This window comes from Hyperolius riggenbachi, chromosome 4 (assembly GCF_040937935.1).
Source record: "Hyperolius riggenbachi isolate aHypRig1 chromosome 4, aHypRig1.pri, whole genome shotgun sequence".
NCBI lineage: Eukaryota > Metazoa > Chordata > Amphibia > Anura > Hyperoliidae > Hyperolius > Hyperolius riggenbachi.
The window spans coordinates 381519290-381539990 of NC_090649.1; the positions used below are offsets into that span (position 1 = coordinate 381519290).

General features: G+C 43.6%; 1 long non-coding RNA gene across 1 annotated transcript in view; it reads right to left on the minus strand.

Annotated features, from left to right (window-relative positions):
• LOC137504108 (uncharacterized) overlaps positions 1–20701 on the minus strand; it is a 216423-nt gene that overhangs the window by 184523 nt on the left and 11199 nt on the right. Inside the window, exon 2 of the long non-coding RNA XR_011019421.1 lies at positions 358–570. This is a non-coding gene — a long non-coding RNA (uncharacterized lncRNA). The remainder of the gene's footprint in view (positions 1–357; positions 571–20701) is intronic.

A 20701-nucleotide genomic window follows, 5' to 3' on the forward strand; every position in this document is an offset into this window, starting at 1 on the left:
CTGATGAACGACTTTATGTTAACCTCCTGGTACTGTTTGGAGGACATCGGAGGCACCCTTGGAAAGCTTAAGGTCACGGGATCAGCATGAAGATTTTTTTTCTTTAGCTGTAGATTCTTATGGAAGGGACAGTCAGGCCTGTCTGGTCAATGACTATAGGTCAGGCTGTATGCCCATATGACTGACCTATAGCCCATCCCATAACACCTGCGAGAACTCCTACCTAACACAATACTACAATACACCCTGCAGGTAGATGTAGCATACAGACTGAAAGATAGCAATCCACCAAACAGAAACTATAAACTCTAGAAATACAATGGGCACAGTATTCACAAATATATGTATGATAGTCACCTGAGGCCTGTAGGATGAGGCACTCCAGACGAGTGAACCAGCTGACTGTAGAAGCAGGTATTGCAGAGTAGCAAGACAGTCCCGGACACTTCCAGAAATAGCGTAATCTTTAGACAAGCCGATGTCAGTCCGGGCAGCGTTCATGCAAGTCTGTGTCCAAGCAGAGGTCGATCCAGGCAGCTAGTAGGTGTAGTCCAGGTACAATAGCAGAGTCTGCAATAGGTAATCCAGTAGAGAAAGCGTGGTCAGGATACAAGGCAGTAGTTGGCAACAGAATTCACTCAGAGGCTAAATGTGGTCAGTATACAAGGCAGAGTCAGCAACAGGAATCAAACAGAGGTTAGCGTGGTCAGGATCCAAGGCAGAGTTGGCAACAGGGATCAATAGTTTTTGTGAGCACTTAACCCAGCAACAAGCCAAAGCTAAATGCTATCACGGGTGATAACTGGGGGCGCTCACCATGCTTAAATTCAAGGACTAACCAATCAGAAACTAACAGAATCGAAAACAACCAACAGAAGCCCGGCATGTCAGCTGAACAGCTGACATGATATACACACACGTGGCTACTGTTTACATCAGCGGAGCGCGTACTGAGAACGCGTCCTCTGCCCATCCAATGGGAGCTGAGCACCGTCCTGCACTCCAGTGACGTGAGCAGCTCGCCGGGACCCGGAAATCCGAGCCGCAGCCTGGGTCTCGAGTTTCTGCCACGCAGGTATTACAGAAACATTGCAAAGTGTAACTCGGGAGGGGGGATTTTGGCAGGGTGGTGGGAGGAGGGTAGGGAAGGGACACATACATGAAACCTTATTTTTGTCATTATACCTGACTTCATACTGTGATGCTTTGGCTAAGGTTTTGTGTTTTTTTTTGTGGAAAACAAAAGTTTGCTTTCTTAAAACAGAAAGTATTTGCGATAATTCGAGTTGGAGTGAGCTCCTCTGGGTGTTTTTTGCGTGAAACTCAAATAAAAATTGTTATAAAAAAAGGAAATATGTATAATGTGTTCACAGGTTTGCTTTAGTTTACAGGATATGGACAGAGGTTCACTTACACAAAAAAGAGATATATGTGTGCAAGCCCTAATACTGGTGTTCCCCTTTCAGCATAAATGGAAATTATTTTCTCGCTGAGAGCAAAAGCGCACTAATGGTGGCCATATGGTTGAGGCCCCTTTTACAGCTGCATTGCAAGTGTGCGTTTCGTTACCCTATTTCATCGCATGGTAACAGAACAGCAATGCCAGGAATGGGGCCTAGCACACTAAACGCATTTTGGTGGAAGTGACCGACCTGCCTGCGATCCACCGCAGGGGCAACTGCGCCTTACAGCCAGACTTCCGTGGCGGCGAAAGTATTGTAAGTCAATGGGTGACATAATACGACGGGGATCCCCAGGAATCCCAGTGACGTACTTCCTATCCAGCAGAGAGTACTTCACTGGGCAAGTGGTGTGCAGGGGGGCAGTGCTATGCATATGACCCTGTCAGCGCACTCTGCCGCAGGGTCATATGTTTGTGTTTTTGTGCGTTGCAGAGGAGACGGGACATTGCACTGCAAACGTACATCTCAAGCCTAAAGGTAGCACTGATTTAACGGATCAGCTGATTTCAGCGTGCGGCTCTGAGAAACTGGGCGCCCCATAGCAGCAATGCTATGCTGCACGGGGCGTATAGCGGTAATTCAGGGCTCTGGCGGCTGCCAGACGCCGAATTTCATCTCCCTTTAAATTGCAACAACTCGGAGAAGGAATAGTATTTAACGCCGCCTCGGAGTTTAGCGGCAGCGGTGAGAGCCGTCCTTCGAACTGAGCGGCGCCGAAATAAGATGCACCCCTGATTTAATCCATCCAACTGATATCACAGAAATATTTACGTGAAATATAGCATTCGTTTCTTCTATTATCAATTTCCAGTTTCCTTGTAGTTTCAGACACTTCCATATCATGTACTTGTCCACAGATGACATCAATGACAGTACAAATTTATAAAGTCTAGCTTTATAAATGCGTTTGGGAGTAACATGGGCTTTATGTAAAATCAATATCTGTGAGATTTTATGGTGCATTTAAGGAAATAGGAAACCTCTAGAATACAGTCTCATTATTGTGAAGTAATATGTCCGATATAAGCAATCCAGGTCTGTCTACCCTTGAGGATGTCACTTAGGAGAAAAGTGCGTAATTCACAAATGAATCATTTTTAGAGGGACTGTAGTGTACACCATCTGCTAGCTGAAGCACCTGATATCTGGAACTGCTTTACCAAATTCTTTTGCAAATCATGTTTAAGTTGCAAACACCTAGAAAAGAATTTGTGAGGGATAATAAACTGTTGTTGAAGACAAGCAAAAGATTTATGGTTTCCTTATGCCTATAGTTAGAGCAGTCAGTAGATTCCTACGTCTTTTGTAAATCGTGGCCTCAAGCAATTCCTTAAAATCTAAGTTATGCTATATGGATGTATAGTTCTATCTGTTTGCATTTATTGCATACTTTCCCAAGTATACAGACCATTGGGATATTCTTTGCATGCCAAGTCAATCCACAATCTGCACAAATTGCCCGTGTTAGTAGCTTCTCTGTGTGTTTGTAAGTCACTAATTTTTGCATTTGACTAAACAGAAAGTAGATGTATAGGTAAGGCAACAAATGTTCCCTTTTCTCTTTAATACCCAGTACCAGGCCCGTTTCTAGGGCCATGCGGCCCATGCGGCTGCCCTGAGCACTGAAGGAGTGGGGGCGCTGTAATGGAGCAGTGAGTCAGCCGCGAGGAGGGCAGCCCGACCTATCCCTTACTTCCTCTCCAGCGGGCCGCCCTCCGTGCTCCCCCCTCCGAGTCTGACTGCAGAGTGAGCGCAGGGAAGCGCTGTATACAGACAGCAACTCACCTGCCTGCGTTCCAATCGCCGCTCACTCGCCGCTTGTCTCCTCCTCTGCCTAGCCGCTGATACACACACTGCTTCCTGTTTAGCAGTGTGTGTGGGGGGGGTACCTAACTATACTGGGGGGTAGCTATCTATTTAACCTATACTGGTGGGGGTAACCTACCTAATCTAACCACACTGAGGGCAGCTACCTAATCTAACCTATACTGGGGGGGCAGCTACCTAATCTAACCTATACTGGGGGGCAGCTACCTAATCTAACCTATACTGGAGGTCAGCTACCTAATCTAACCTATACTGGGGGACAACTACCTAATCTAACCTTTACTGAGGGCAGCTACCTATCTAACCTATACTGGGGGGCAGCTACCTATCTAACCGATACTGGGGGGCACCTACCTAATGTAACCTATACTGGGGGCACCTACCTAATCTAACCTGTACTGGGGGGCAGCTACCTAATCTAACCTATACTGGGGGGCACCTACCTAATCTAACCTATACTGGGGTCTAACCTATACTGGGGGACAGCTACCTAATCTGTGGTGGCTGGAAAGTGTAATGGTTAAGGGCTCTGCCTCTGACACAGGAGACTTGGTTTGAATCCCGGCTCTGCCTGTTCAGTAAGCCAGCACCTATTCAGTAGGAGACCTTGGGCAAGACTCCCTAACACTGGTACTGCCCATAGAGCGCATCCTAGTGGCTGCAGCTCTGGTGCTTTGAGTCCATCAGGAGAAAAGTGCGATATAAATGTTCTGTGTCTGTCTGTGTCTAATCTAACCTATACTGGGGGCACCTACCTAATCTAACCTATACTGGGGGGCACCTACCTAATCTAACCTATACTGGGGGACAGCTACCTAATCTGTGGTGGCTGGATAGTGCAATGGTTAAGGGCTCTGCCTCTGACACAGGAGACTTGGTTTGAATCCCGGCTCTGCCTGTTCAGTAAGCCAGCACCTATTCAGTAGGAGACCTTGGGCAAGACTCCCTAACACTGGTACTGCCCATAGAGCGCATCCTAGTGGCTGCAGCTCTGGTGCTTTGAGTCCATCAGGAGAAAAGTGCGATATAAATGTTCTGTGTCTGTCTGTGTCTAATCTAACCTATACTGGGGGCACCTACCTAATCTAACCTATACTGGGGGGCACCTACCTAATCTAACCTATACTGGGGGGCAGCTACCTATCTAACCTATACTGGGGGGCAGCTACCTATCTAATCTATACTGGGGGCACCTACCTATCTAACCTATATTGGGGGTACCTACTTATCTAACCTGTATTGGGGGCACCTACCTAGCTAGCTAGCCTATACTGGTGGCAACTATACTGGCTACCTATATTGGAGGCACCTACCTATCTAACCTATGCTGGGGGCAACTATTCTGACTCCCTATATTAGAGGCACCCACCTAGCTAACCTGTACTGGGGGCACCCAACTATCTAACCTATACCAGGGGCACCTGCCTATCTAACCTATACTGGCGGCAACTATACCTGCTACCTATACTGGAGGCACCTACCTGGATAACCTATACGGCTGGCAACTATACTGGGGCACCTATGCCTGGCTACCTATACTGGGGGGACCTATAGCCGGCTACCTATACTGCGGCACCTATGCCTGGCTACCTATACTGGGAGGACCTATAGCTGGCTACCTATACTTAGTGCAACTAGACCTGGCTAACCTATACTGCGGGTACGTATACCTGGCTCCGCGGGGGGCGCAATTTTTACACCCTCGCCTTGGGTGCATTTAGCCTAAAAACTGCCCTGCCCAGTACACACATATGAGTACAGTTGCAAGCAGGGATCAGCAACTGGCGCGTCTGCGTCATGGCTAGATCCTACAGATAGGAAAGCTGCAAGTTTCGGCATCTCATCGAGCAAGCCCAGCAAAGCTCCAAACTGACATTCACAGTAGGTTTATTTGCCAAGCATGACTGGGTCTTGTCCGGAATTGGGTTTGGGCATGACTCAGTCGTGTTTGGCAAATAAATCTATTCTGATTCTTCCCTCCGAGTCCTACAAAAAGACAGGAAAAATAAATGAGGGCAGGGTGTCTAGATCTGGGCTATGCATAGTTAGGTGGTCATTGCATATAATGAAAACCTATACACTCCTTCACAGGTTAAGGTGGTGGCAACAAATGTTATATGGAGTGATACACCACCACTGAAATCCATGCTGAAAAATATCTGATGCATTTAAAGGAAACATATTCCATAAAAACAAAAATCATTTCCAAAAACAAGCTCAAAAAGATATACTTGATGTACTCAGTTGCCCTCTGTAATTTCATTACCGTCATGCATAGCCCTTTTTAAATATCTTGCAGTTGTTCTGAGAAACAAGCTTTAATTTTCATCCCATGCAGCTAAAATACCGGGTCCCACATGGGCATTCTACCATACTCACCGCATTGGTCAAAACTGCAGTTCATTCACTAGGGAGATTCAGCTGATTATTTTTACAGATGACCTCATGTTACTTTCTTGTCCCTTACTCACATATTTGACATAACTTTTGCTTAACAAAGTGAAACAAAATCTTAAAAGCAAAATCAATACAGAAGGGATTTTCTGTGTTGAGGTGAACACACACATCAAATTTTGATTGGCTGGTCACTGACAAATTTACATGGAAGTTGTAAAATTGGCCAATCATAGCTGCTGACTTAAACCTGGAACACACCTTCAATTTTGATTGGCCAATTACTGACCAATCTTACCTCCTCCATGTAGTACGAGAGCTTACCTAAACTATCTGTTATGATGGTATCAAAGTTGTTCCTCTTACTGTGAAGTGTATGTAAAGACATCTAAGTTTGATTCACCAATTTTATCACCTTCATATAGTATGAGGACCAACAGACTTTAAATACTAAGAACAGATTGTGTAGGGGAGCTTTTATAATACACGGAGATCTTAAAATTGACTAGTTATTGGCCATTCAAAGTTTGATGTGTGTACTCTTAGTACACAGAGACGGAGGCATTCTTGTGAGAATACCCCAGATGCAAGTGATTACATTTTACATTTAGCAACAACAATTTGAAATACTGCCGAAAGCGTATCCTGAAGACATTATTAGTTGTGGTTCTGTATTTCAGTGGTGGAAGAACGCAAGTGCATGATGGAACCATCCATTGAGGTTATGGCTGTCAACATTTCCAGGCTAAAGAACTCTTGCAAGTTAACAAAGGGCTCACTTTAACTTGAACTTTTGGATTTCCCTGGCATCGTCTTTGAATGGATACAACACACTGTGATAGAGAGAATTTCTATTTAGGTGCACGGTCATCTCAGCTACCTCACCCAAGAGGAGTCTGGCGTGCCTGTCTCCACAACAGACAAGGTAATAAAGTTTTTGTTATGTCTGCTGAAATAATGTTATATGTATATTTATAACAGAATTGTTCGAACTTCCTTTAGGAAACCAGAAGCGAGAGGAATAAAATGTTACCATTTGGGACTTGCTGATGCTCTGACTTTTATACATTCTGAATAATGAACAAACAATGAGTACGCAGATCAGGGATTCTGATGCCATGCTTATTGTAGTTCTGCTCCTCAGAAACTACTGATGCCAAATCTTCAGCATTAAAGCCAGCAATGGATTTTTAAAAAGGGGTCAAATGGCATTCCCCATATTTCTCTCACTTCATATGTCTTTTAAAGTGATTTTCCATCCTTAGTGGAAAAATCCCTAGGAACCAGGCGCCCATAAAGTGTACATAAAACATAGTATACATTAATTGTTCTGGGGCATGCCAGAGATATATGATGCCTGGTCTACCCTCAGGCTGGGCTCCACACACATCTCTCTTCTGAGTCCTCTTTTCTTTTGTACTGGAAGTGTGGCATAATGTCCCCAGGTGCTAAACCTATGCACAACCAATTAAGTGCAAAGACCTTATTCCTGGGAAAGCCGTACTGACATACGCGCCTCCTAAAATGCTCCATATACAGTATGTTTGGAGCAGTGCCCAGCCTTAGAGTAGTTCAGATACTGCATCTTGTTGGCATACAGTATACCATAATATATACCATGTTTTATAAATACTTTACGAGTATTTTTTGGGGTGGGGAGGTGACTAATGATTTTTCTGCTGTAGCTGGAATCTCACTGTCAGCAAGAATGAAGGTGGAAGATTCCATATTTCCTTCACTGCACGCTTGCTTTAAAGAGAACCTTTGCAACTTTACATTCACAGAACACTTCCAGCCACAGGAGTGTGATCAGGCCCGTGCATGCACAGTAGCCCACAGCAGGGCTCAGTCAGGCAGCTTTGAAAGGGTCACACAGCGAAATGGAGTGGACTGGGAAGACAGGGAGGGACCTGAAGGACTAGAAAAGGCTGTCAGAAGTCCTAGGTAAGTTGAAGTGACCACCTTTGGGCTACTTAGGGTTTCCTGTTTGATTATTAATCTATATATATTTAATTGTGCCATTATGCCACTTGACTTGCAGTTATTAAAGGGGCACTATGGTAAAAAATTGTAACATTTTAAATATGTGAAAACAGAGACAAATAAGAAGTACATTTTTTCCAGAGTAAAATGATGTTAAATACACAAGGAAAAGGTGCAGGGAACTCCCCCCTCCCCCATTGGAAGGGCGATAGATAATACTCAGCACTATTCACATCTACACTTACCAAAAGAGTGTACCGGTAAGTGTACCAGTAAGACCAGTAAATCTCTATAGAAATTGTAAAATAAAAATTCTCATCAGAGAAATTTTCTTTCCTTAAAGGGGCAATATGGCAAAAAATTGTAAAATGTAAAATATTTGCAAACTTATACAAATAAGAAGTACGTTTTTTCCAGAGTAAAATGAGCCTTACATTACTTTTCTCCTTTGTCGATGTAACTTACAGTAGGTAGTAGAAATCTGACAGAACCGACAGGTTTTGGACTAGTCCAGCTCTTCATAGTCCAGCTCTTTTATTCTTTATAAAGATATTTCCTAAAAAGGATTTGAACAATTGTGCTGGCAAGCCTCCCTGCTCGCTACACAGTTTTTTGACAATTGGACAGGGTAACTGCCATTCACTAAGTGCTTTTGAAAATAAATCCCTGAGTATCCCCTCATGAAGAGATGGACTAATCCAAAACCTGTCGCTAAAAACTAGCATCCAAACCGCTAGTCTAATGAAAGTCTATGGGTAAATTCATATTACCTGCGGTGCAGTGTGGTGCGCCAGAATCCTTAAACTATGTTACCGCGCTTCCAAAACTATGTTACTGCGTATATCTGCTTCGACGTGCAGCAGACAGGAAGTAATGTTAAGTCTATAGTGACGCATGTCAGTGTGAAAACCCGCCGCAGGTTTTACGTGTCATGCATGTGCAGAAGCGTATTTTTTGAAATACGCTTCCGTATGCAGGTCATCGCTTAGCATACGTGAGCGTCACTGCCTGCTTAGCTGACTACCAACAGGGAATACTACCTAGTAATGCGGTATTCCCTGAAGGCCTGTTTTTAGCAGTGCAGCGGGTGTGCCGCACCACAACTCTGACACGGTGAAACAAGCCTGAAGATGACAAATGTAATTGTCTCACATAATTTTTTTTATCCCATATTTGAAAATGCCCTGAACAAAAATGCTGAGACCTGCAACCTGAAATTGTCTTGTACAATCTTTAGAGACAATTTTTGTAGCTCTCAAGAGTCCAGTGAGCTGCTTTACCTAGTACAGTACATACATTACTGTCAGGTACTGGAGCTTACTCCTTGCCTAATTCAGTGATATTATGTAAACCATAGCTGATGTGTGATTAGATGCATTATGACTAAACACTGCTTGCTTTGTGCTGAGGATGGCTGATTGTACTTGCACAGCTACAACAGCCTGGTAAGCTTTCCAGGATGCTGAATATATTCACCTTCATGGAAATCAGGGAAATTAACAGCCTGATGCTCTCCCCTGAAGTTATACTAACCCCACCCCCAGCTCTAGGAGTTGGGGTGGAGCATAAAATGCCCTACTAACAGTGGGCTTCTCTCCTGCTCAGTATGGCTGTCAGTAGTGGAGGAGAAGTGCCTTATGAAGAGGTCTGGCATAGTGTTTCCCAGTTTACACATCCTACTGGTGGTGCGGTTGGGAGCTGAAATGAAGCTTTTGCACCTGTCAACAGGTGGTTTGGCCCACTCTTCCTGAGCCACCTGCTCCGGCGGTGCCAGGTTTCATCACTAGGCTGCATGCTTTAGTTTTTTTCCATGAGTGTTTGATAGGATTCAAGTAAGAGCTCACAGAACTCCACTTCAGAATAGTATTTCTTTTGAACTTGCCCATTACTGGCTTCTTTCAGCTGTAATTTTTTTGCCATGCCCTTGGAGGATCCATCTGTTCCTGCTGATGACATTTGTGAACTTCCTCTGTGCATGGACTTCCTCTGTTCACCAGCAAATGTCCCCTCTCTCAGCAAGAACATTTTTGAAATCCTCCTGAAGTTCCCTCTGCCCACCAGCAGAGGTCTTTGTACTCAAGAACTGTGTCTCTGCAGCCTTGGAAGAGGTCACATGACCATCCTGCAGAGTATATAAGTCCAGCTCCAACAGAACTCTTTTGCTAGTTCATTGATGTGGATAGCCCAAGAGCCTGTGTTCTGGTTACCTGATACTTGTTTCCTGATACCTGTTACCTGTAACCTGTTTGCTTATTTACCTGATACCTGATTGTTTGACTCCCTGTGTATGATTTTGGCTTGCCTGACTATTCTATTGTTTATTGATTGTATTTGCTTGACTTCCTGGTATCTGATCTTGGCTTGTATGACGTTCCAATTGCCTGCTCTATTATGTATATTATTGTGTGTATATATATTAGTTAGTTAGCTTAGTTAGACAGGGTCTGGGGTTCACTGTATACACTGTATATACTCTATATTTGGTTTGTTGTATGTCTGATCGCAAGACATTCGCCTGCAATCGTATTGCCAGTTGTTTGAAGTCGTATTGCTATTTTGTACAGTTGCTTGAATACGGTTGTATGTATGTTCATGCACCAATTGCATTTTCACCTGTACATATCCTGCACTTGTAAATAAACCTTTACATTATTTCACTTTTACCTGTGGTTTGGTCTTCAGTATTTCCACAATAAGTGACAATCTGCATTCAGTGCAAATCTGCATGCACTGCACGTTACACCATGACTTGGGAATGAGAAACAGAGCATTCAAACGCTAGGTTGTGTGTTTTCTTCATAGTCCTAATATTGTTCTCTTAACAAACTAAAGGCTTCTCATATCAGATACAGAAAAGCACCCCTCAAAAACTTAACCAAGCCTCCTACATGTTTCACAATAAGTATGTTGTCTTCATCAATGAAAGCTTATTTTGTTAGCAGGTGTTATTTCCCCACCTCCTGTTCAAGCGGGGACGCACCACGCAGAGTGAAGAAGGTGGTGTTAGATTGGGGCATAGGAGCTGGGCTGTGAGCTGGTATCTCGCCAGGCCTGACAATAGCATAGAAACCCACCAGTGAGGGCTCAGGAAAGATCATAAATAAAGGAGACATAGACTAGTAAGTACAGCCATATGCTCACGCTAGATTACTGTCTCCCAAAAATGCAGCTTGTGATGGTTCTGGATGCCAGTTTAGGAGCCTGTACCAGGGCCCTGCTGCAACTGCTGCCACAGCTATAATTATACTACGAAATCCATCTCTGGCATTGGATATGCCATTGCTCCATGGCCCTCATGTGCTACCAGCCCCCCAGGTCTCCCCCAATGTAATTTTTGTCCCCAGGGCCCCTGCAGTGTAGTGGCTCATCTATTCTGGCCAGCATGCTTCTTTCTATGCCCGTGGCTCTGTGCACTCCCTTTACATCCTCATCTTCATGACCCAGCGCATGTTATACATTACAATATGCGTTGTGCAGAACAGGTGATTCGCTACACTGTAGGCTCCCGGGGACCAAAATGAAGTTGAGGGAAGAGGGGCTGGTGAGGTGTGTGAATTTGCCCCTATTGCTTTGGGGTGGGGATCTATTAGGAGGGCCCCAGGTTAATTTTACCCAGGGGCCCCATTGTACCTAGAACTGGCCCTGGCCATGTTGAAAGGGGGAGGAGTAGTTTCTAGTGGGTGACAACCAGGCATGGAGGAGGAAGAAAGGTAATTGATGAGACTGGTGAAAATGGTTGCCCTTTAAAGCTGTTCTGTATTGTTCCAATTTTGTTCACACAGTATGATGCAACATCATCTGCTAATAAACATGTTATTGGAGGAGGAGGCGGGGGACGGAGTAAAGAGTTGAAGGTGTCCTTTAATATATCTCTAACATTGACAGGTGCCATTTCAATGAATGAATCAATGTTACTCGCCTCACCTATCAGTGTTTTTCTTTTTATATTGTGGCTGATCAGTGTATAATATCGTAGTTAGTGGGATTGTCAGATAAATCAACTCAACCAACTAAATAAACAAAGAAAAATGTTGCCTTTGCAGCAGTAAGGCCTAGCATGGTTCCCAATGATCCGTGTTCTTAAATGTTTGCATCTACGAGTAATAACATATTTTTACTCTAGTAACAATACTGGAAACATTAGGAGAGAGAGCCCTGTCCTTTTAGGTTTCCAACCTAAGGGATAAGGAATAGAATACAAATTGTGTGGGAAACTTTAAACAAGGTGGAAACTTCACTTATAGTTAGTGACAGGATGAAATTATGGCAGGTAGTAAAATATATATTCCGCCTATTTGCAGTATCCCTAACTATTTCCCCATCTGGGAGAATTTCTCTAATTTCCTGTTCTGGCAGGAAGTGAAAAATCTCCCCACTAGGAGCAGAGACAGCAGCAAATAAAACCTTGTCATGTTTAGCAATGTGTAAAAGTGTTAGAAGCCCTGTCAAACTTCCCAAAACGCTGCCTTTTTTTTCCTGGATATGAAATCTCACAAGTTTTCAATTAAAAAATAGTAACTCCTACTTTATTTACCTAAATCTTTTGTATTTTATTGGGGTTTTTCGTGGCTTTATTTGTTACATTATAAGAAACAATTCTTGTTCAGATTTTTACAGCTTCATTTTCTTTAACAATTTTTTTCTTCCCAGGCACATAAACAGCAATTTGCACACATTGTTATCGTAGTTAATTCCAGATTTCTGGTTGTGCTGCATTTCCAGAGATGCCATATTTTTCTCATGAATAACATCCCAAAATAACTTGAACAATGATGAACAATTTAATCACAGTAATGCACAGAGTATGTATGGGCCTAGTACAGCTGTAAGCAAGGCACTAGCTTCATCCACTTTGTAGAAATCCCCTGCAGGCACAAAGCCCATGGCTACATGGGTAATTTTAATTGCTCAAGAGCAAGACATTTTAATTCTTTGTTAACAATTGCTTAATTTGCAAGACTTTGATTTTACATGGAACAGCTGTCAAAAGGGAGTTCCATCTCTTGTTAAATTGCCTATTTGACCCTGAGCTCAGGCAGGGGCAGCTTACTAAGGGATGAAGTACAGTAAAGTCCAATGCAGCTGTACTGTGATCAAACATGTATTATTATTGACTTATAAAGCGCCATCATATTTCGTGGCACTGTACAAAGTCAGAAAGAAACATGGGGTAGATAATATTACAGACAATGGTGTACACCAATATACAAAATGCATAACTGGTAATTATTATGACAAAAGAAGCAAGATGTACTGTATAAAATGAATGTATAAGAAATTCCAAGACACAAAAGGGTGAGAGAAACATGCAGTCAGATCTAGAGACATGCTTATTAATGATCTGAATAAAAAAATATATATACTGTAAATACTGTATATAGTGCATGCTGTGCTCCGTGGGCACGAGGAACAAACCAATGAGCATTGGCCATGGTGAATCGCTGCCAATGAGCAAAACGCTAGTTGTAGCCAATTAGAGTGGGCTGCAGCCAATCAGAGCAGGGCAGGAGGAGGTGTTTGTGGAATAGGACACACAGACTGGACACAATTATAATGCCTGCATGAAGTAGAGGCACGGGGAACAATGGGCATTGGGTGAAGCCGATATAAGTCTAAAAGATAAATGCAGTTGTTAATTTAGTGCCAAATGAAAATGAAAAAATATTTGCAGTGGTAATGACGATAGTAAAACACTGGTAAATGTTTCCAATATTTTACTACAACTAAACCTATCCCTACTCTTACGCAGAACCCTCTTCCCTCCGACCTTATATCCCATTTCTGATGCCTTACCCTAAAACCCCCCTTCCTGGCGCCTAACCATAAAACCCCACATTCCTAACTATACATTTCAAAACAATTTTCAAAAATGAAAAATTAATAAATGCAAAATCAAAAACTATAACATTCGAATTTTCAAAACTAAAAAAAATGTAGGTAGATGGGGCTGGCGCCCGCTATTTCTCTGGTGCCCAAATTTCTGCTTTTGGCGGTCAATAATGAATAATGGCTGTCAGCCTCCTGCGCATGGGCGGTAGGGTGTTTAGAGAATCGTGCATGTACAAGACGCAGACGGCGCCTGTCGTGATGATGTAGCAGGAGCGCACACCGACGACCTGCTTGGAAGTCGTTGGAATACCGGACCCTACAGCGGGACCACGAAAGAGGCCAGGAAGATGCAGGGGGACCTCTCAGCTATGATGGGGGGGGGGGGGAGCGGGTTGGAGAAAGTCCCAGGTACGTCCAAATTCCGATTTTAAGTACAGGTCAGGGTCCCTTTAAGTTGTTACCAGACTGGGTAAAATATATAAATGGCGTATGTGTTTCAAACGTTGCCATAATTTTAATTAACTAAGCCAGTTGTCTTCCTGAATATTCAGCTGACAAGTCTAATTATAAAATCAATTTTGTTCCCACACATGGAGATGTTCACGGTTATAATTGAATTGTTTGAACTGTGAGATGAAATCCCGCTGAGCATCTACATCTTTAATCTTCATCAATTTTTTTCTCATTTCTTGGTAAATATTAAAATCCAATACAGCATATCACTGACATTTTGGACTGTATAAAATTACAAAATTGAAAGTGTCAATCAATACAAAACTTAAGGCTTAATTATAAGTGGCCACTGAAGTATCTGTAATAAAGATACACACTTTCTTCTCATGGCTATAACCCATGGCTATTACAAAGAACTTAAGGACTGGTTCAGACGGACGTTTGGAGGCGTCGCGGCGGCAATGCGTTCGGGCTTTCAGCAGCGTTCGCGTTGCGTTTGGATGCGGTCGCGTTTTTTCTTCCCCTAGGGGGACATTACCCGTCGCGGGTAACCGCCCCTGGAAGCTACATGTAGCTTCCAGGGGCTCCTTGAAAGCCAGGGAAAATCGGGACCCGAACGCCGCGTTCGTGTAAACGCGCGTGAAAGCTTGGTACAAACGCTCCCATTCACTTGAATGGGAGCGTTTAACACCAAGCCCCAAACGCTGGCAGTAAACGCTCTGCAAGCGTCCGTCTGAACCAGCCCTAAAGTGTACCTGAAGAGAAAAGAAAAGTTGGATACTTGCCTTAGTAGAGGCAATGTTCTGGGTAGTCCAGAGGCTTCCCCAATCTTTTTGCGCCCTCCATTCCCACCCTGAGACCCTGGAAAAATTGTGGCTGCGCTCTTCTCTGCCGTCACTCTGCACAGGCACAAGGTATGGCCATCTCCGGTGCAGCAGCACAGAGCTATTTGTACATGCCTTTTTCCTCCTACCTATGTACTAATACAGTTTAGTACTACTAATACAGTTTTTATCAGGGTCCTTTTGATCTCGGCATCAGTGATTGGTGCAGGTACTCTCATGGTGTGGAGTCTAAGGAAGCACAGGTCTTCACAAGTGCACCCCACAAGAGATGATGGGTCGCCACCCCTAATAGGCGGCGGATTACTTTTCTGCCTGGCGCCCACCAGGTCATAACTCCTAGGACTGCCCCGCCAGAGATGTGAAGAACAGGAATGGAAGGAGAAAGAGAAGCAATGTGACAGGACTGACGTCCCTGGACTGGTGTGACAGAACTAACTGGCAAAACTGACATGACAGAACTGACTAAGCAGACTGACAGACCTGTTGTGACAGAACTTTACAGACAAGGCTGTCTGACAAGACAAGCAGGAACAGAGTGGACACACCCTGCAGCTGGCAAGATGCTGCAGCACCGGGAAACGATTGGTCAGTTTAAATGCCCTGACCTTCACATCACGCCTGAAAGAGCCAGGGGTGTGCAATCCCTAGGAAGACAAGGCTGTGGTCCCGGAAGTCTGCTGGGATGAGGAGGAGCCAGTGCTGGAACCCGGGAGTGGTAAGTGTGACAGTTTTAGGCAGTGGCGTAGCTAAGGAGCTATGGGTCCCGGTGCAAGTTTACATTGGGCCCCCAAGCACTCTATACATAACAATTGGTACAGCGCACCAAAACCTACCAAGGACATCCACACTGTCAGAGGTGCAGGAAGGGGGTGGGGAACAGTGTGTTAAAGATTACTGCTATTCAAAGTATCTATAGAAAAGATTATTACCAGCATAGGACCAATAAAGAGATAATACTGTTGTTGAGGGGTGGCCCAATGGGGCCCCTCTAGCGCAAGGGCCCTGATGCGGTCGCAACCTCTGCACCCCCTCTTGCTACGCCACTGGTTTTAGGCCATAGTCACAGTGGTAAGTGCATTGGACAATATGATCACATTGTTAACGCAATGTAATTATATTGTAAAGTTACGTTCACATTGGAGAGTTAACAGTGCAGTGCAACAGATCCTTCGAGCAGAACCAGATGCATGCAGTGCATAACTGTATAACACAAGCGTTAACAGTGGCAGTGTAGTATACTTTCCATATACTGTATGCTTCTATATATGCGCTGCGCTGCATGCGTAAGGTGCGATGCAACTTTTCCTCTCTGATGCATTCCTGTCTTTACAGGAACCGAACACAACTCTCTACTGTGTGCAAAGTCTTAGTTAAAAGTTTGTCTTGCTACTGGAGTTAGATTTTCCAGAAAACTGAAGTGACAGCGATAGTAGATACCATATATTCTTTATAAAATTATCAGATGTGTTTTTCTCTTTGGCTGAACACAGTATTGGCCATGTCTAGAAGCACCAGCAGTTGGTAATAAGCTAGAAGCAGCAGGAGTAAATGCTCTTTTTATATTGCCCGTTTATATAACCATGACATACTTATCTATGTGATTAATTATACATCATGCTTTACAATTTATTTTCTAAGCTGTTAGTCACTTTCTAATGATATTGAATACATGATAGTATTTTATCCTAGTTGGATTCCAGTTTGAGATAATTATTTAATGGTCACACTACTTACTGTAATGTATGTACATATATTTTAGTAATAAAGGAACAAAGTCATTGTTCCTTGACATTGGCAATGACAAGGAGGGCTTTATTTACATATTAATGTAATCCTCCTATTCACTTCCCAGTCCTCTCTAGTTTAGTTTCTTGCCAATTCTTTCGGCACCATCTAGCCATGCGTCCATTAGTGTATCATGTTGCTGGTCTCATGCAACAGTGGCAGTGATGCGAGTAGAGATACATGGCCAATGGCTGGATGAAACAATGGAAATGTGAATGGACAAAGTGGATGGGATCACGGGCAAATTACGGAGGAGAAAAAGGAAAAGCGACAAGCAGGTACTTAAACTCAGTTAAAGTACTGCTTGCTAACTCAGTATTGGTGTTGCTTCTAGCCAATTGGCCGTACACTCACCTAAAGGATTATTAGGAACTCCTGTTCAATTTCTCATTAGTGCAATTATCTAATCAACCAATCATCACATGGCAGTTGCTTCAATGTTTTTAGGGGTGTGGTCCTGGTCAAGACAATCTCCTGAACTCCGAACTGAATGTCAGAATGGGAAAGAAAGGTGATTTAAGCAATTTTGGAATGGCATGGTTGTTGGTGCCAGATGGGCCAGTATGAGTATTTCACAATCTGCTCAGTTACCAGGATTTTCACGCACAACCATTTCTAGGGTTTACAAAGATTGGTGTGAAAAGGGAAAAACATTCATTATGCTGCAGTCCTGTGGGCGAAAATGCCTTGTTGATGCTAGAGGTCAGAGGAGAATGGGCCGACTGATTCAAGCTGATAGAAGAGCAACGTTGACTGAAATAACCACTCGTTACAATCAAGGTATGCAGCAAAACATTTGTGAAGCCACAACACGCACAACCTTGAGGTGGATGGGCTACACCAGCAGAAGACCCAACTGGGTACCGCTCATCTCCGCTACAAATAGGAAAAAGAGGCTACAATTTGCACAAGCTCACCAAAATTGGACAGTTGAAGACTGGAAATATGTTGCCCGGTCTGATGAGTCTCGATAGAGTCAGAATTTGGCGTAAACAGAATGAGAACATGGATCCATCATGCCTTGTTACCACTGCGCAGGCTGGTGGTGGTGGTGTAATGGTGTGGGGGATCTTTTCTTGGCACACTTTAGGCCCCTTAGTGCCAATTGGGCATTGTTTAAATGCCATGGGTGACCTGAGCATTGTTTCTGACCATGTCCATCCCTTCATGACCACCATGTACCCATCCTCTGATGGCTACTTCCAGCAGAATAAATGCACCATGTCACAAAGCTCGGATCATTTCAAATTGGTTTCTTGAACATGACAATGAGATCGCTGTTTCTAATTAGGGTGGAAATCCAGTGTCAAATTTGTAAATAGTGAAAGAATTCTCCCTGTGGAGCTTGGAATTTTTCTTGCAGTTCTGACCATGAGTAGATGCTTCTGGGAGTGATACAATGAACCACCCTGGACAGCCCTTTACTATACCACTAGGAGAATGCTTCTGGATTTTCAGAGCCTGGAAGAAAAAAATGGATTATTAGTGAGGGACAAGAGAGGCAGGTGGAGATTGTAACTTGACCTAGTATCATAACGAATCCCAGACCTGGAGGCTATGTTGCATAGGTGGGCTAATTGTGTCTGGTCTAAGCATTTGAGGAAGCAAAAGCAGAGTACAAGGGAGACGGGGGTCACATCGGGGGGTTGGTCCAAAGAAAATAATGGTTTTTAAACTTGGTAAAATTACATTTTTCTTTGGTACCCTATATTACAAAGGGAGTTCCAAGTTCTGCATTTTATACATCTCAAAGCAAACCTGTGATCCAATGCTGGGACCCTCTGGATGTTTGCGTGGATTATGTTTAATCAATTCTGTTTCATTCTTTAAAAAGTGGAGACTCTTTATTGAAAAGATCTATACACAACAGGAAATAAGAGACTTGATGGAGCATTTCAAGTGCACAAAATGGTATCTAACAGAACATTTGCTAGGCACGCTGGGAAAAGTAGACATTTCCTAAAATTTTTCTGGAAGTTTATGGTCTGGAGTGACAGGGAAGGGCGGAGGGGGGGGGGGGGGAGGGGGAGAAAGGGCTGGGTGTTAGAAGGGGAAAGGACAATCTGGAAAACTACTCCTTCAAGACACTACAAGGAGAGGTTTTCATTGGACCCGTTATGATTACATAATTTGGTTTGTAAAAGCTACTTTCTGTATGCTAGAATCTTTAAGCCCATTACCTTATTGAAGGAATGAAACCTTGCCTGTGTAATATGTGAAATGTTCAATAAAATGTTGTTTGGAAAATCTTAATTATGTATAATTGTAATTTCAAAATGTTTTGTGAAGTTTCACTTAAGTAAAATTAGCACACTGCTATCATCACTAGGACAGAAGGAGGCACAAAGTGGGCACGGGGAGCAGAGATGGTACAGAGGGACACAGTGGAGGCAAAGGGACATGAAGGCATAAGTGGCACAGAGTGGAACATTGAGGGAACAGGGGGACAGAGGTGGCATAGTGAGGGGACACTGAAGGCACAGGAGAACAGAAGTGACAGAGGGGGACACTGGGGGCACAGGAGGGTACAGAGGAGGTACAGCGGACAGAGATGGCATAGTGTTCTGACTTAAGAACAGATTCAGGTTAAGAATGAACCTATAGTCCCTGTCTAGTTCGTTGACTGGGAACTACCTGTAAATTACCAGTATTTTTTACTATCAGCACTGAATTTACATATGCCGCAAAGCTACTTTTATCCTTTACTGTGACTTGGTTATCATTATGTTAAATGGGTTGCTACGCATAAACACAATACAGTTAACGAACCGTGGGGGACATAAATATTCGGAATAATTCTGAATTCCGAAAACTAACACAACCTACTCTTGCTAGAATTCCAAGTCTGAATTTCGTTCTTTACGTTTTTAAGCAGCTTTGATTATTTTGTTCTCCTTTGCGAGTAGTGACAATGACTGGATGATATATTTTATACACGCTCCATCTTTCTCACTCCGATCATTGCTATCCATGGTTATGTTTTGACAGTGGACATATTTTGTTTCCTGTTACGAGACTTAGCTCGAAGTGTTTTATGATAGATTGCTACCTTGAGCTTGATGAATGGAACTCTTGTAATTAAACATGAGATTAGATGTGACAATCAATTTTTACGGTCCTGGAGCAACTCAACAAACAAAAATGTAGCTGAAGCTCCTACATCTACCTTACTCAGAAATGACTGTAAGGTGAAGTCAGGCAACACTATACACACTGCACCAGTGCTTTATTCTCCATCGCTGGGATTTCATTCCTGCCCCATGTATCATGATGTTGTGCAATTTATTCTTGTCATTTATTTGTTTTATCTAGGCTCTCGGGGAAGACAGTTTATTGAGTGGATGTTTCACATCAGCTGTATTTTTAAAGACAGCTTGAAAATGTAGCTTTTTGAGCTGCTGTTCATTAGCAGAACACTAACTGATTAGAAGTCCTCTGGACCTCCTGGGCAGTATGTGTAATAAATTAACTGATTTAATGCTACTTTCACACCAGGGGTGTAGCTAGAAGTCATGGGGCCCCATAGCAAAATTTTGGTTGGAGCCCTCCCCCCCCAGAAATCATAAGTCACCTTTGGGACCCTCCCCACCACACAAGTTGTAGGTAGCCAGAGGTGCCCCCCCCCCAGTTTTAGGCAGCCCCCAGTATTGGTACCCCCCAGCAGTGGCGTAGCTAAGGAGCTGTGGGCCCTGATGTAAGTTGTACATTGGGGCCCCTCAAGCACTCTATACATAACAAATGATACGGTGCACCAAAACCTGCCAATGGTAACTACAGTGTCAGAGATGCAGGAACAGTTTGGTAATGATTACCACTATTGAAAGTATCTATAGAAGTGATTATCCTCCTTGGCGGTTAATTGCAGAATTCCAATTTTTTTAATTTTTTTTTTAATGTTTCATGTAAAGCTACCAGAGTGGTAGCTACATGAAACACCACTAGAGGGCGCATGTGTCCCTCTAGTCCGATCGTCGCCGGCATCTATAGCAAACAGGGGAACGCGTATATAACGCGTTCCCCTGTTTGGCTTCTCCTGTCGCCATGGCGACGATCGGGATGACGTCATGGACGTCAGCCGACGTCCTGACGTCAGGCACACCCGATCCAGCCCATAGCGCTGCC